Consider the following 15,468-nt stretch of genomic DNA (forward strand, 5'->3'; position numbering starts at 1 on the left):
GACAGACATCCCAGGAATCTGACTGAACTACAGCAGTTTTGTAGAGAAGAATGGGCCAAGATTAGTCCTAATCGATGTGCCAGACTTATCTGCAGGTACAGGAAGCGTCTGGTTGAAGTTATTGCTGCCAAAGGGTCGGCCACAAAATATTAAATGTGATGGTTTACTTAGTTATTCCCCCCCCTTCTATCATTGTTTGCATACTATCCTCATTCAAATAAGAAAACCTATAAATGTTTGGGTGGTTTTAGTGAAAGCAGACAGTTTTTTCATCCCTGTGATTTTGACAAAGGTCATAACACATTTAATGGAGATTTTATGTAGAGGTGTGAGAAATTCGAAAAGGTTCAGATACTTTTTCATACCACTGTAGATATAAAGTAAAATATGCAGGCGCCGCGATAGAGTGTCAGCGTTTTTTCATATTGGTGCGTTTGATGTGCCAACGCGACGCTCCCATTGGTTGGATTCGTAGGCACACTGTGTTAACTGACACCACTGTTTACATTCAATGGGAGCGTCGCGTTGGCACATCGAACATACCAATAGGAAAGTCACGCTGACACACTATCGCGGCACCGGCATATGGTGGAAAACACTCAAGTTACTTGAAGTACCACTTTAAGACCCCCAATTTGGCCTAATTTCAAAATTGTCCTATATGCATGTGTGATACATCATTGGAAAGCTTAAAATCTCAGTTTTCTGGGGGAATAAAAATTTTGAACAGGAGAGCATTTAATTTTTTTTTTTTTTTTAACAGCAAAACCCTTTCTAGAGGTGAAAGATCACGAGAGCAGAATTACAGACGCCATGACATTAATGAGATACTATCGCGTACTTACCTTGTTTCGATCCAAAAACTCCATGTAGCATGTATGAGTGTATGAGTGTCAAGACACAGCTGTGAATAGCCACAGCTGGATTTTTGGTGGGATTTTTTGGGTGAAAGATGGTAATATAACAAGGGTCCCGATGCAGAAATCGCAGACATCAAGGTGTGGTTGAGATTTTCTTCATATATTTACCCTTATAGATGTTTTTTTTCCATTTTTCTTTGTTTGGATCGATTATTTATCATATAACCTATCTGATAAAATGCGACAGTAACAAAAAAATACAATTAAGCGGTAGTTATGAGGTAGATATCCGTGACTTTACAGACACCATTTTTTTCATTGTCACATAATTTGTTTAAAAGTTTAAAATATACGAGTGAATAATTTTTTTAAGTCGTTATTTTTTTAACGAAATATTAGATATCAATTAATGATTCTAAGCTAAAAATGGCAGACATTTTAAATAAAAAAAATATATAATTAATTACCTTCGTTTTATGGCTGGGTTGAAACTAGGGTTGTTCCGATCATTTTTTTTTGCTCCCGATCCGATCCCAATCGTTTTAGTTTGAGTATCTGCCGATCCCGATATTTCCAGATCCGATTGCTTTTTTTTTTGCTCCCGATTCAATTCCAATCATTCCCGATAATTTTTCCCGATCATATACATTTTGGCAATGCATTAAGAAAAAAATGAATAAAACTCGGACGAATATATACATTCAACATACAGTACATAAGCACTGTATTTGTTTATTATGACAATAAAGTCTCAAGATGGCATTTACATTATTAACATTGTTTCTGTGAGAGGGATCCACGGATAGAAAGACTTGTGACTTTGTATACTGTGACTAAATATTGCCATCTCGTGTATTTGTTGAGCTTGCAGTAAATGATACTATGGCCATGCCCAAATGCATGATGGGAAGTGGAACCATGACTGTGCGTAGTGCTACCAATTGATATATCTTCTCTGCGTTGGGAAATAACAAGGTGTTAAGAAAAAGATCAATTGCTACCTTGCTTCCCCACATTGCTTCCCATGATATTTCTAATCGTAGGGAGAGGGATTGTAGGGCTTTAGCCAATTAAAAAAAGGCTCCAAAGGATGCTAAAATTCACTCTACTCATTTTGCGCTGCCTTTTATCTCTCTATATAGGTAAAATTACAGATTGAGCGCGACAATGCGTGAGTGGGTCGTGCAGCGCATGCATTAATTGCGCCAAATATTTTAACGTGATACTTTTTTTTTTTTTTTTAATTACCACCGTTATTGGGATAAATCTGATAACCCTACTTTAAGCCTAAACTAAAGACTCTGGATGAGTGTAACATATTATGTCTGTAACGTTAAATACAATTAGAATACGATTTAATTAAAAATATATATATATATTAAAAAAAAGGCATGGCCGATATTTTTTTGCTGATTCCGATTACTTTGAAAATGACGTGATCGGACCCGATCGGCATCGATCGGGACATCTCTAGTTGAAGCAAAAGCGGTTGCGAGGCGTCTGTAATCGGTGGTTTCCAGGGTAAAACGGACAAATTAAAAATAGTTTGGGGGCTTAATGCGCGATGAATCTGCTATGGCAGCATATAGACATTGTTCTATCAAACACAACAGTTGTTTTGGCTTAACATATCGCAGTTTCTTTTAAAGAGGAGTGCAAGAGCAGAAACTGCTTTTTCAGTCTTGTCTGTGTTTTCCGCCATATTTTACTTCATACTACGTATGTCCCGGATAAAAATATTCAAAGCGGTTGAAGATGCATAGATGGATTTCAATGGTGTATCATCGCAACTTTCCTATCGGTGCGTTCGATGTGCCAACGCAACGCTCACATTGGTTGGATTTGAGTGCACACTGTGTGTTAACTCACACCACTATTTACAGTCCATGAGAGCCTCTTTGGTAATACTCATTTCCAAAAACCACACCAGACGCGGAATAAGTTCCTACTTTATTAGTACTTACTGTTGACGGTAGATTCGAGCAATCAGCAATGAGTGTACTTTTTGACTAGGACCTACCTCTTCCGGTTCCTTAATATAATTTCATTTTTGGATTTGGCGTTGTGTTTTTTTTTTTTTGGTATGTGATTTTGCATTTTCTTTTTTGTTTTTTTTGTTATGTTATTTGCCGTTGTGTTTTTGAATTGGTCGTTGTTTTTCACAGTTCATGGCCACTGTAAAATCCTCATATGTTCATCCTCTCACGTGTAAATATTCTTCGCTTTCCGATTATCTCTGTGTTTCGTCCAGATTGGACATTTGCAAATATTTACGGCTACTCTGGGAAAATATTGGCTGCCAATGACAGCCGTGGAGATACAATCCATTTTGACCACATGACCACTGCCAGCCTCGACCAAATGGATTTGACGTCTATCGTCGTCAATGGGACCGAAACATGACAATTCATTCAGAATTCCTCTATTCTTTCATTTGCCAAGGAATGTGGCACGTTCTTGAGGCCACAAACTTCCCATCAGCGCCATGTGGCTCCCATTTGGTCCTCATTTGCCGCTTCATTTTGTCCCTCAAGTCCATTAGCGCGTTAGCCCGTCCGCCGCTTTTTTCACCGGGCAATAAAAAGGAGCGAGCGCCTCCGCCTGATGTTAGCGCAACTCTTTTTGCACCATTAAAGACGTCCGCCAATACTGCTCGCTTTCACAAAAAAAAAAACATCTATGAGGAGGTTGATGTGAAATGATTGACCGGGTAGCGACCATGCAGGACATCTCATTAGCGGCCATTACGTTCAACACAGGAAATCATTGATCATTGAAGAGCAAAGACGCTCGCTTCCTCTCTTGACAAGTGCTCTTTTTCTAATTTTTGTTCCACATGGGCCAGAAAAAGGGCAAAAACAGAAAATCTATTAGCTAAGTTATTGCGATAGGGACATCTTGGTCTACTTGGCGGGAGGTTTTTTAGTCCACTTTTCAAGATTCTCTTCCACATTTGGGCAATTTTGAGGAAATTAGAGGAGGTTTTCTGAAAGATTCCTGTCCACTAATTATCTTCCAGGATTTACTAATTAGGGCTGCAGCTACCGAATATTTAAGTAATCGAGTATTCTACTGAAAACAATTATAGATATACTAGGGCTGTCAAAATTATCGCGTTAACGGGTGGTAATTAATTTTTTTAATTAATCACGTTAAAATATTTGACGCAATTAACGCACATGCCCCGCTCAAACAGATTAAAATGACAGAACAGTGCAATGTACACTTGCTACTTGTGTTTTTTGGAGTTTTGTCGTCCTCTGCTGGCGCTTGGGTGCGACTGATTTTATGGGCTTCAGGACCCATTAGCGTTGTGTAATTATTGACATCAACAATGGCAGGCTACTAGTTTATTTTTTGATTGAAAATTTTACAAATTTTTTTAAAACGAAGACATTAAGAGGGGTTTTAATATAAAATTTTTATAACTTGTACTAATATTTATCTTTTAAGAACGACAAGTCTTTCGATCCATGGATCGTTATAACAGAATGTTAATAATGTTAATGCCATCTTGTTGATTTATTGTTATAATAAACAAATACATTACTTATGTACCGTATGTTGAATGTACCGTAATTTTCGGACTATAAGCCGCTACTTTTTTCCTTCATTTTGGCTTATAGTCCAGTGCGGCTTATTTGTTGATTTTTTTAGGTAACACTTTATTTTACAGCGGTGTCATAAGACTGTTATAAGATCATCAAATTTATGATATGACACTATCATGGACATTACTGAATGCTTATGTCATTAAGTGTCAATCGGCAAATTATCACAAACTCAATTTTTGTCCATCTTGGATCTTTTGCATTCATTCAAAAGTGAGACCATTTGCCGGATAACACTTAATGACATCTGTTATAAGCATTCATGAATGCTCAGGACAGAGACATGTCATAATTATGATTGTGTAATGACAGTCTTATGGCACCACTGTCAAATAAAGTGTTAGCAAATACCATAACTAGCAATTGATGAAACAATTGGAACAGTAACTGAAGAAATATTTAGCACAGAACATGATTTTTGATTGTTATTTACATCTGTAGCACTGCAATGCATGCTAAGAGGCATGTTGGATAACAACAGTCAACAGCAGGTGGCAGCAGAGGTTGACTGTCTCCCCCAAGGGAGCAGTGATGGCCAAATGAAGCTTCTTGAACCAATAAAGCTTTGCACTAATTGGTTCAAAATTTAATGATGGTTCATTTGGTCTTATGACAGTCGGTCGTATGATGCCGCTGGCAAATAAGGTTGTACCAGTTAATATCTTTTGGTGTAAATATCCCATGATACAGTGAGGACAGCGGCGGCTTATAGTCCAGTGCGGCTTATCTATGAACAAATGCCGTTTTCGTGCCAAATTTGGTGGGCTGCGGCTTATAGTCGGGTGCGCCTTATAGTGCGAAAATTAGGGTATATATTCATCTTGTGTCTTATCTTCCCATTCCAACAATAATTTACAGAAAAATATGGCATATTTTATCAATGGTTTGAATTGCGATTAATTATGATTAATTAATTTTTAAGCTGTGATTAACTCGATTAAAATTTTTATTCGTTTGACAGCCCTAAAACATACACGAGAAAACAACATTTCACCTATTTTTTACCATTTTTAGACAATCAATGTCTTTATTTTAGATGTACATTGTTGAAAACAGCCAACAATTGCATCTCAGATGTGACTAGAAAAAAAATTCACTGCTGTCACTCAAAAAAAAAACAAGAGCTTTAAAAAAAAAAAAAAATCTTATTTCAATACCTAAAAATGTCATTATGCTCGATAACACACATCAATTAAAAGCTAGTTGTTTTTCCCACGTGTTTCAATTGAATTTCCATTTGTGTCAAGCTACTTTTAAGTTCTAGTTAAATTTTAAGTGTAATTCTAAATTGTAAGTCCTGATAGGATTTTGAGTATTTGCAGAGTTCAAACTAAAATTTTGTATTTAGAGGCGAGTTATTAAATCATTCACTCCCAGCCATTTTCACCAGAGCAAGGCCCTTCGCTCCCGGCCGTTTTACTGGATTTTGACTGATTTTGCAAGGCCCACAGAAAATTCTGTTCTATTGCTATATAAACATGGAACCCACCAAAAGAAAGATTAGACTCTCTTTTTTCAGCAGAAATTTTTTTTAGTTCATATATTTTTTCCATTCTATAGAAATCAGCATTAGAAAATAGCTTAGTTTGAGCAATTTTCCAATTTCTGATGAAAACAGAAATTGAGCTTTTTGTAAAAGCATACATTTCAAACATAACTTTGACTTTAAACTTTGGCTATTTTTCGCTTTGACATCTCAAACATCTGAAAAATGTTTTCGTTCTACAAAATAAACAACAAGACAAATACAGCTTTTAAACGCAAAGTAACAATTTATTTACACATAACTAAACCATTGAACTGTTGAACTATTTGCGCACCTAAAGGCTCTCGGCTGCTCCCTGTTGAATGAGGTGGCTCCCAGTAATCTGATGAGTCCGGATCAAGATTGGTCTCACTTTTTTCATCATCTTCATCGTTGGTTTCAACCTCGGGCTCAGGACTAACGCAACGTGAGCTCCGCAGAACGCATGTGGAACCTGACGCTGTTGTGGCCGTCACCGTATGTCTCATCAAGATAGATTTTTTTTTAAATCCTTCTTTGACGATGGTTTCTTTTTCTTTTCAAAACTCTCCTCCAGTGTCGTTTGCCTTTTTTTCCCGATCGTTCGCCACATATTTCTCAAATTCTCACGCGTCTTCACAAAATCCCTCCAACTTCCGTTTCCTGACTATTTTCCTTCACTCCTTTCTTGGCCCTAGATGAGTTCTTACTAGGGGTGTAACGGTACACAAAAATCTCGGTTCGGTACGTACCTCGGTTTTGAGGTCACGGTTCGGTTCATTTTTGGTACAGTAAGAAAACAAAATGCAAAATATAAATGTGCTAGTTGTTTATTACACACCTTTGTGCTTTCAACAATAGGAACATTAGCCTATACAAAGCTAGAATTCTGCTCAAAAAGTAGCGGGTATTTAAGGATAATCCAACAACAATTTGCCTTTCAGACCCCACGTATTGGTCAGCTTTCTTTCTGAAAGAAAGAAGAAAAAAAGAAGTCCTGTGCTAAAGAGAAAAGCAAGCCCAATGACAAAGATTTTAACATGTATTTTACAAATGAAATGCCTCAATGAATCATTTTTTTTTTCTTATGAACTGTTTTCAAAAGCTTTATTGGTGGATTTTCTCAAGTTAAAGCGCCACACAGAAATTAATAAAATTAACTGTGTAAGCAGGATATGTGTATTATTCTTATTATTTAATTTGAGGTGTTTTATCTCATTTCAATGTATTTTATTTAATTGGGGTATTATTTATTTTATTATGTGTTTATATTTTACAAATGTGATGTAGTATTCATTTATGTTGTATATTTTATGTTGTATAACTTTAGTTCCTATGTGAATATTAGTTCCAACTTGTTTTGTTGTGGTAGGAGGGTTTTGTATTGAACACGGGGCTGTGTTGGTTATTATCATAGCAGAGAAGACAGCAGTAAATCAACAAAGAAAAGTCAAATGTGCCCCGATCTACTACTCAAGAGATCTGTTGGACTCAAAAAGCGGGTTACGATTGCATATTAGTTTGAAAATCGACCGGATCCACCGTATTTTTACACGAGTGACTTCCGGGGTGCCTGATCCTAGCTACCGGTAGTAGTATTGACGCAGGAGGGTCGCGTCTCGCGTCAAATGATAAACTCTGCCGTTCTTTTCGCGTGCGTCGTGTTGAGCCGCTTCTGGGACGCGTCTAACACGCGGCCGCACTGCGACTGGTGCGCATTGGCTGATTGACTTTAACGCCCGCGTTTCACTGCGTTCTCGCTGCGGCCACGTTGTCGCGCCGTTGACGTTTGTGGGTTTTACTGTCCTACCGTGCTGGTCCTCATTATAGTCGAGAAGACTGAGTAAATATAATCTACACAAAGAAACTGTAACCCGATCGACTCACAGCCTCGAAAAGGAAGGGTTACATTACATCAGAAACTCGTTCGGTGCGCCTCCGTTCCGAACAGAGCACCATGTACCGAAACGGTTCAATACAAATACATGTACCGTTTCACCTGTAGTTCTTACCAAATGCGCTACTGCCCTCCAGTGCCCATTTTTATTGCTTTAAAATGGGTTTTGAGCATTGTGCGTTGCAACCGAGAAGACGTATGAATACATTTTTGGGACACTGAAACGATTAAAAATAGAACGTATTCATACATACATACATACATACATACATACATCATACACAAGAGCATTTACTGGGTAACTAGCTTAAAACTAACTTAGCTTACCCCAAGTTGGAAAACTGACAAACTCATGAAGTTAACATTGTAGTTCAAGTAGTAGTAACAAATAGTTGACTTAATCTTCAGGTTAATCATTTAATCTGTTTTTAGTTATTTTGTTCGTTTGTTTTTTAATTGAAAAAAACGTTTTCTAATTTCCTTGTGTAGCCAAAAAAAATGTTTTTATCGTCTTTAAATAATAAAACATTTAAGAAATAGTTGCCGTTTCAATTGATAGCTGACTAAATAAAATATCCTCATGCACAAATAACTTTTACTGACTATCATGAATCCAAATTTTTCCACTTTTGCCTTCTCAGGACCTGCGAGAGCTTTTCCTCCTTCATGAACTGAGTGGATATCGACGAGTCCACCATTAAACATTTAGCAGCCGCGCTAGCTCGCGGAAAAAAAAATGATGTGAAGCCGACACCATAGTTGACCTTGCGGAGGGCGTACGGAAGGCGGCGGCTGTAATTGAGCCGGAGGGGACGGCGGCGGCGGCCTCGCCTCGTAAGTCAGTGTATTGATGATCGGCGCCCGTTACCCGCTGCCACCGGATCGATTACGCCGACAAATAACGGGGATTCGGCTCTGCGGTGACGTGGAGAAAAACGCCTAGCGAGAAACTATCGACTTTCCTCCAATTACAACAAAACTAGTGAGATGGTGGAGAAACATGAGGACACATCTGACAGTGGAGTATCATGTTTCAGTTCCATTGACGGTGACAGACGTCCAAGTTGGGGTTGGGGTTCTGCCATTGAAAATTGATAGATTTTTTTCTTCTTTTTGTTCCAATATTGAGTGCTTTTTTGCTAAAGGCAGAGTAACAAGAGTATTACTTTGGCAACATCTGATGTTATCTATCAAAAAAATAATAATACGTTTAAGTGAGTGGAAGAATTCCTGGCTATCACCTTTATCTTCTCGCTCCTATTGATGACACAAAATAAAACTTGGCCAAAAAATATGAAACTTCACAAGATCACACCTGATCATGGCAGAAGATAGCCAAGAAACACTACAAGGCAAGGCAGCATGTTGCTGTAGTGTTGTGCTCAAAACATTGACCGAGACCCAATCAAGACCTGCAGAGATTCAGGAATCACTGGTCAAGGCCTTCGGAACTTGAGACCAAGACAGAGCGGTACCAAATCGTTTGGGAATCGACTCAGACACAACAAAATTTGTCTTTAACCTAAACCGGTTTCGAGTGTACAATCAACATTCAGGTAATGAGACTTGAGCCAAAATGAACACCACGTGGCTCACAATCAGGAAGTGGAAGCGTGCGATCGCTACCAGCCAATCAATGACTAATACAGGATATGTCATTAGGACGTTCTTCATATATTTGCTTTTAGTAATAATATAGCTCTTGACCAAAACTAAATCCCACACTCAAAAAAAAAAATCATTCTGTAAAGCTAAGCATTCACTAAAACACACTTTCACATTTGATTGAATTATGGGAATGTCAGTGTTTAAATATCCACTCGGCTGCTTGATTAAAGCAGTGTTGTAGTGTATGATGTAACAAAATGGACGAACAGCAAAGATCCTAATTCAAGCATGTTTGTAAACAATTTGGACTTCAAGATGCAGCAAAGTCTTTTTGTGTCTGTGTGTGTGTTCTACTCACAGTTTATGCTCGGTAACACTTCTTCTATCGTCCCACGTCTTTCCACCAAGACAAGAAGTCCTCCTCGGACTACACGGTGCAAGAAAGAAGAAGAGAAAGAGGAGGATGACAATCACGGGATGCTTTGGCGGGAGGTGAGCGAGAGAAGCAGTAAGAGAGAGCGCAAAGGAAGAAGTGAGTGAGCGCCGTCCTGTGATTGGTCAGTCAGCGGCGGCGTAAGGGGAGCGTCCGTCCGGGCTCAGTCATTTCATACCGGTCGGATGGTGACCGAGAAATGGACAGAGAAGAGCAGCTCGCATTCCAACGCTCACCCATTGCGAGAGAGGATGAAAGGGGGGGGGGGGCAGCGCGGTCGAGAAATAGAGAGCGAGAGAAGGAGCACAAGGGAGAAATATGGAATGAAAAGGAGGGAAGTCTTCAAAAAATTTAAATCGGGCGCTCAATCCAAAATGGCAGACCTTTTGTGTATTTTTTAGGCATTCTCTCTTTAGACTTTTTATTGAGTCTACTCATGATAAGCATACCTACCACTTTGAGATTTGTTTTCAAATGTAAAGTGCGTTATAAATAAAATGTATTATTATTATTATTATTACCAGATTTCATGGGTTTTAACCAGGGGTGAAAGTGGCTTGAATCTCTTGCCATAACGCCCCGACGTGAAGGTCGCCACAGAGCCAGAAATTTTATGTATTCATTTATTTTTTTTATTTTTTTTGGGGGGGGGTCAAAGCTCTCAAACTAATGAAATGCAAAGAAAACTTTTAGCGGTTATTTCTATAACACATACAAAAACTGATTTTCATTCAAAATTGTATTTTTTTCAATGATTTGCAAAATTAAGGTTAATAACAGCAATAACCCCAACCTCCATCTTCTATTTTTTATTTTCCTTAATTTCCTCACATACTAAATACCAGATCTCGATTTTAACTACTTAAGAACATAGGATTTATATTAAAAATGAAGTTAATGTAAACATTTACTTTTTTTTTTTTTTAATAATAAAGATATAAGTAATACATTAAGATAAATAAGTACAAATGACATATAATGCAGGGTGAAATGGAATATATTTTGAAGATCGCGCAAACATTGACTTTTTTAAATAAGCAAATGAATAAGTAGCCAAACATAAATGAACAAATACACTGTATAAGTCCAAAGTGCACATTGACAGCCAATCAGAGTAAATAAAACTAAATATGATAAATAAGCATCTTCAACTCTTTCGTTGCTCTTAAAGATTTGATCTATTTTATGTTGCATTGCCCTTTTTTTGTCGCTTCAATTCAACAAGCTTTTTTTTTTTTTTTTGCTGTTGCAGAAAACGTGCACATTTGAACCAATCAGAGCTAACCGTCTCTGCTAATCACATGTCAGTATGTCAGCCAATTGAACGGCTAAATGAGTCCAGGCTTTGCTTTGCTGCGTACATTTGCACATTGACGTGACTCATCGTCGTCAGACTCTGATAACTGCAGCAGCTGGGGAAACCTCCATGCCGTCCGTGGAATAAAATCAATAATAAACATTGGTGGAAACGGATTACGCTACACAAGCACTTTATTATGCTTGTTGTTAACACTTGTGTGTGCAAATCTGATGTTGGTAGAGTGTTTTCTTCTTGGAGCTGAAATGCATATATGGCAGCTTAGCATTTTTTTATTTTTTTATTTTTTTACATAGCGTTTTGACAGTTGCTGTCATATTTTCGGAATCAAAGCACCCTGTACCGGAAAGGCATTCCAGCCCTGAATCTTATACCGGAACTGCGTACCGGCCCTGAATCTTATACCGGAACTACGTTCCTGACCGTTCTGGCCCACTTTCACCCCTGGTCTTAATTTTGAAAATATTCAAATTAACAGAAAAATAAGCAAAACAACTCTCGAATTAACAGTGTGAAGGCAAGTGTTAAACAGATTTAGGAATTTTGCAGATGTTCGTATAAACACTGTAAATGACCAAAATGATTCTGAAATGAACACTTCTGTTAGGAATGCGGGCAGGCAGGTGGTGTGGACCCAAATGCAGGGAAACAAAAACGCAGCAAGGCAGGTGGCGTGAACTCAAAAAACTTTTTAATAATAACTGACAAAAACACAAAGTAAAACCAAAAGGACTGGGGATCAAAAAGGCAATGTTGAAAACTTACTTAATCGGAGGGACTGGTACACAACGAAAAAAGCTCTTTGTCTGTGATTCCACTCGACCAGCTTTGACGGCCTCGCCAAAAATGCAGGCCCCCTATTTATCGGCCCCGCGTCCCGTTAATACATTATTAGTCATTTCAAAATGTGTCAGTCTTCGTCTAGTTGTAGTCAACGAAAACTCAAATTTCGTCAATTTTCAGTCGACAATTCTCAAAATGTTTTCTTCTATAAACTTCAAAAGTTTTAGTCCTTGAATAAATAAATATATGTTTCCAAAAATTTCGAATGGACATGACAGACGAGCACATAAATGTAGAGTCTACAAGGACATCACCATTTTCATGATGGAAATACACACTCAGCAGGAAAACAGCACATTATTTGCAATTAATTAAACTCACCTGGACGCCACGAACTGCATGTAAAATGTTTTTCAAGAGTTTAAGAAGACACCGAGTCACCGCGCTAAATGCTAACGCTAACGCTATGCTAACGTCACAACTTAGTTAAGTGTGATGATCACTCAGCACAGACCTTAGAAGAGTAAAGCAACATGGCGTAGCCAAGATAATAAAACACAACTTACCAAGCAGCACCTAACAAGTTTCACAAAAGGAGCCTGGAATGGGAACAAGCTTAAAGTGCGTACGACAGGAGAAAAAAAAGTCTTAAATAGGATTATTATGTGAATTAGAATCATATTTCGAGATGATTCAACTATATACAACAATTTAGCAAAGCGCAGATGACGAGAAATTAGTCTTTTAATCTGCCGGTTAGCCACGCCTAACATTATAGGGCTCTAGCGTCCCCAACAGGTGGATGACGTCAGCGGGGTCATGATTTCATCTGATTTATTATGCAGCCCATTGAAGGGGAATTATTCACGTGAAAAACGCAACGAAGAGAGCCACAAAATGTCATTGTTTCAGTCTCTCTACTACAATATTTTTACAGGATATTCTTTTTATCCACGTATTTTTCCCCAATAGCTAAATAAATGGCTTAAGAAGGACCATTCAGCCTGTTGATGGGGAATTATTCAGAACGAGGAAAACGTGACGAAGAAAGCCGCAAAATGGCATTGTTTCAGTCTCTCTACTCCAATATTTTTACAGGATATTCTTTTTATACAAGTATTTTCCCCAATAGCTAAATAAATGGCTTGAGAAGGACCAGTCAGCCTGTTGAGGGGGAATTATTCAGAACGAGGAAAACGTGACGAAGAGAGCCGCAAAATGTCATTGTTTCAGTCTCTCTCCTCCAATATTTTTACAGGATATTCTTTTTATCCAAGTATTTTTCCCCAATAGCTACATAAATGGCATGGTCATGACAAATAACAGTGTTGTGCTAAATGGAATATGAAATAATAAAAACGCATTTATTCAAGATGACATGGAAAAATTACTCCATAATGGTCAAAACTGTCGACTTCACCTTTACTTTTGCACCTCCCGAATGATATTTTATGCCACCTAAATCGGGCTTTTGTCATTTCCCTTCCCCGGCTTCGGAGAATATAAAAAAACCAAGAGGGGGGACCACTAGCCGACATGCTAACCAGAACCGAGTGATGTTTCAAAGTCTTCGAAGCGGAAAATCACACATAACTAGCCCGGATCCTTTCACATGACGACTGGGTTGTCGACTGTCTTCGCCGATCTGCAAACCGCCCGGCGGAGAGCCAATTACAGCTCGTTCCCCTGCTACTACTGACAGGAGAGCTCGGCGGAGAAGCAGCTGGACAATGACTGCCGAACAAACCGGCCGATGTCGGAGCAGTGTGTAGCTGCCAAATGGTCACATGAATATGGCAAAATAATGCTTTACTACACGGCGAAGTCGTAAACAGCGAGATACTCAGTGGAGGAGGGCGGCTGCAGTTGTTGTGCAGCTAACGTGCAGCTAATGTGTATGAGGAGAGCTTTTTACATGCCTATCCATGATCAAACGTAAGTAGTCCTTTATTTAAAGAAAGTTTGTAGTGTTAACTTTGTAATCGCTGTATTTGCGGCTATTTTTAACACAAAGTTGCGATTTCTGATCGGTCGGAAAATTTGACAGAACAGCGGGCACATGAAGAGGGCTATAAGCCGAGTATAGTGCTCTCCCGGCGGCGGGATGTGCAACAAGCCGCCGGTCGTCGGCCAAGGGGAGAAGGAGCATGTCAGCCACAAAATGCAAGCCACCTACATATTAAAATGATCCCAGTATTTGACATAATACAAAAGACGATGTTTACTCACTTCCTTGTAAGTCCCATGGTCCCACAGTAGTAGGGCTTGTTTTGGCCAATATCCACCGGTGAATGGGAACCTTTTGAAACCCCAAAAAGGCGCACATGCCTCTCCCTCATACAGCAAGATTTCTCTGTAGCTGTTTGGCTGGCATGATGCGAAAAATAAACGTATTAATCCGCAAAATCAGCTGAATCCTTAGTCCTTCTCATACAACAGTACCGCTTTACAGACCCTACTCACCAACGTCACAGAATGACGTGTCACTGTATCCGGCCGCCATATTGTCCGTCATTGTTTATCCGTATTCTCAATGGTTTCAATTTGTCGTGCAATTTATAGTGCAATTCATAGAAGCCTCGGTGCTTTCAGACGCTGTAAACCCATTGGATGCGTTGCATAAAAGGCGTTATGTGGAAAAGCTTCAGTCTATCCATTCGCCAGATCCATATTTGATACCTAAATCGATATTTTTCGACCCGCTGTCTTCGCCCTCTCTGCCTGACATCTACTACCCTGATATCTACAACTATCTTGTCCAACAAAATCAGCCTATTCTCACGAAAGTTTGAAAAACTTTAAGAGCAGCACTCTAAGCAACATTACCCCGTGTGACCCTTCCAATTTTCTAAAATGGCGACAATCAATGAAAAAAAAAGTTGACTGCGATGGCCGACGCTTCAAGGATAGGTGGATATTGGACTATTTCTTCAATAAAACACGCAACAACTGTGTCTGCCTCAAGAGTTCGATGTGACGCGATAATGATATTACCGAACAAGACACGCTGACATGTACGACAATATTACAGGGAAGATACGCAGCGAGAAATTATAGCAACTTGAAGCTAGTTTAAATCCACAGCAGCAGTATTTCGCAAGAGCCCGAGTGTCGAAAGAGAACGCCACAAAGACGAGACTGTTGAAATTATGAATTAAAAAAAATAATAAAGCAAATGTGACACACAGAAGGGCTTGCTAAAATTTGTTTAAATATATTTTTCTATGTAAATCAGCCAAGGTAGCCCCCGCATTTTTACCACACCAAATCTGGCCCCCTTTGCAAAAGGTTTGGACACACCTGTTTAACTGATGATCCGTAGACGAGGCCAGCTTCTTTCACTTGGTACCAGCTAAGTATTATTCAAAATGTAATGATGGTGGAAGAAATAAGCATCTTGAATTTGAAACTGTATGTTGTCGGTGATTAGCCTCGCAATAATCTTAATTGTGGT

Source organism: Corythoichthys intestinalis, chromosome 16 (genome assembly GCF_030265065.1).
Source record: "Corythoichthys intestinalis isolate RoL2023-P3 chromosome 16, ASM3026506v1, whole genome shotgun sequence".
Taxonomy (NCBI): Eukaryota; Metazoa; Chordata; class Actinopteri; order Syngnathiformes; family Syngnathidae; genus Corythoichthys; species Corythoichthys intestinalis.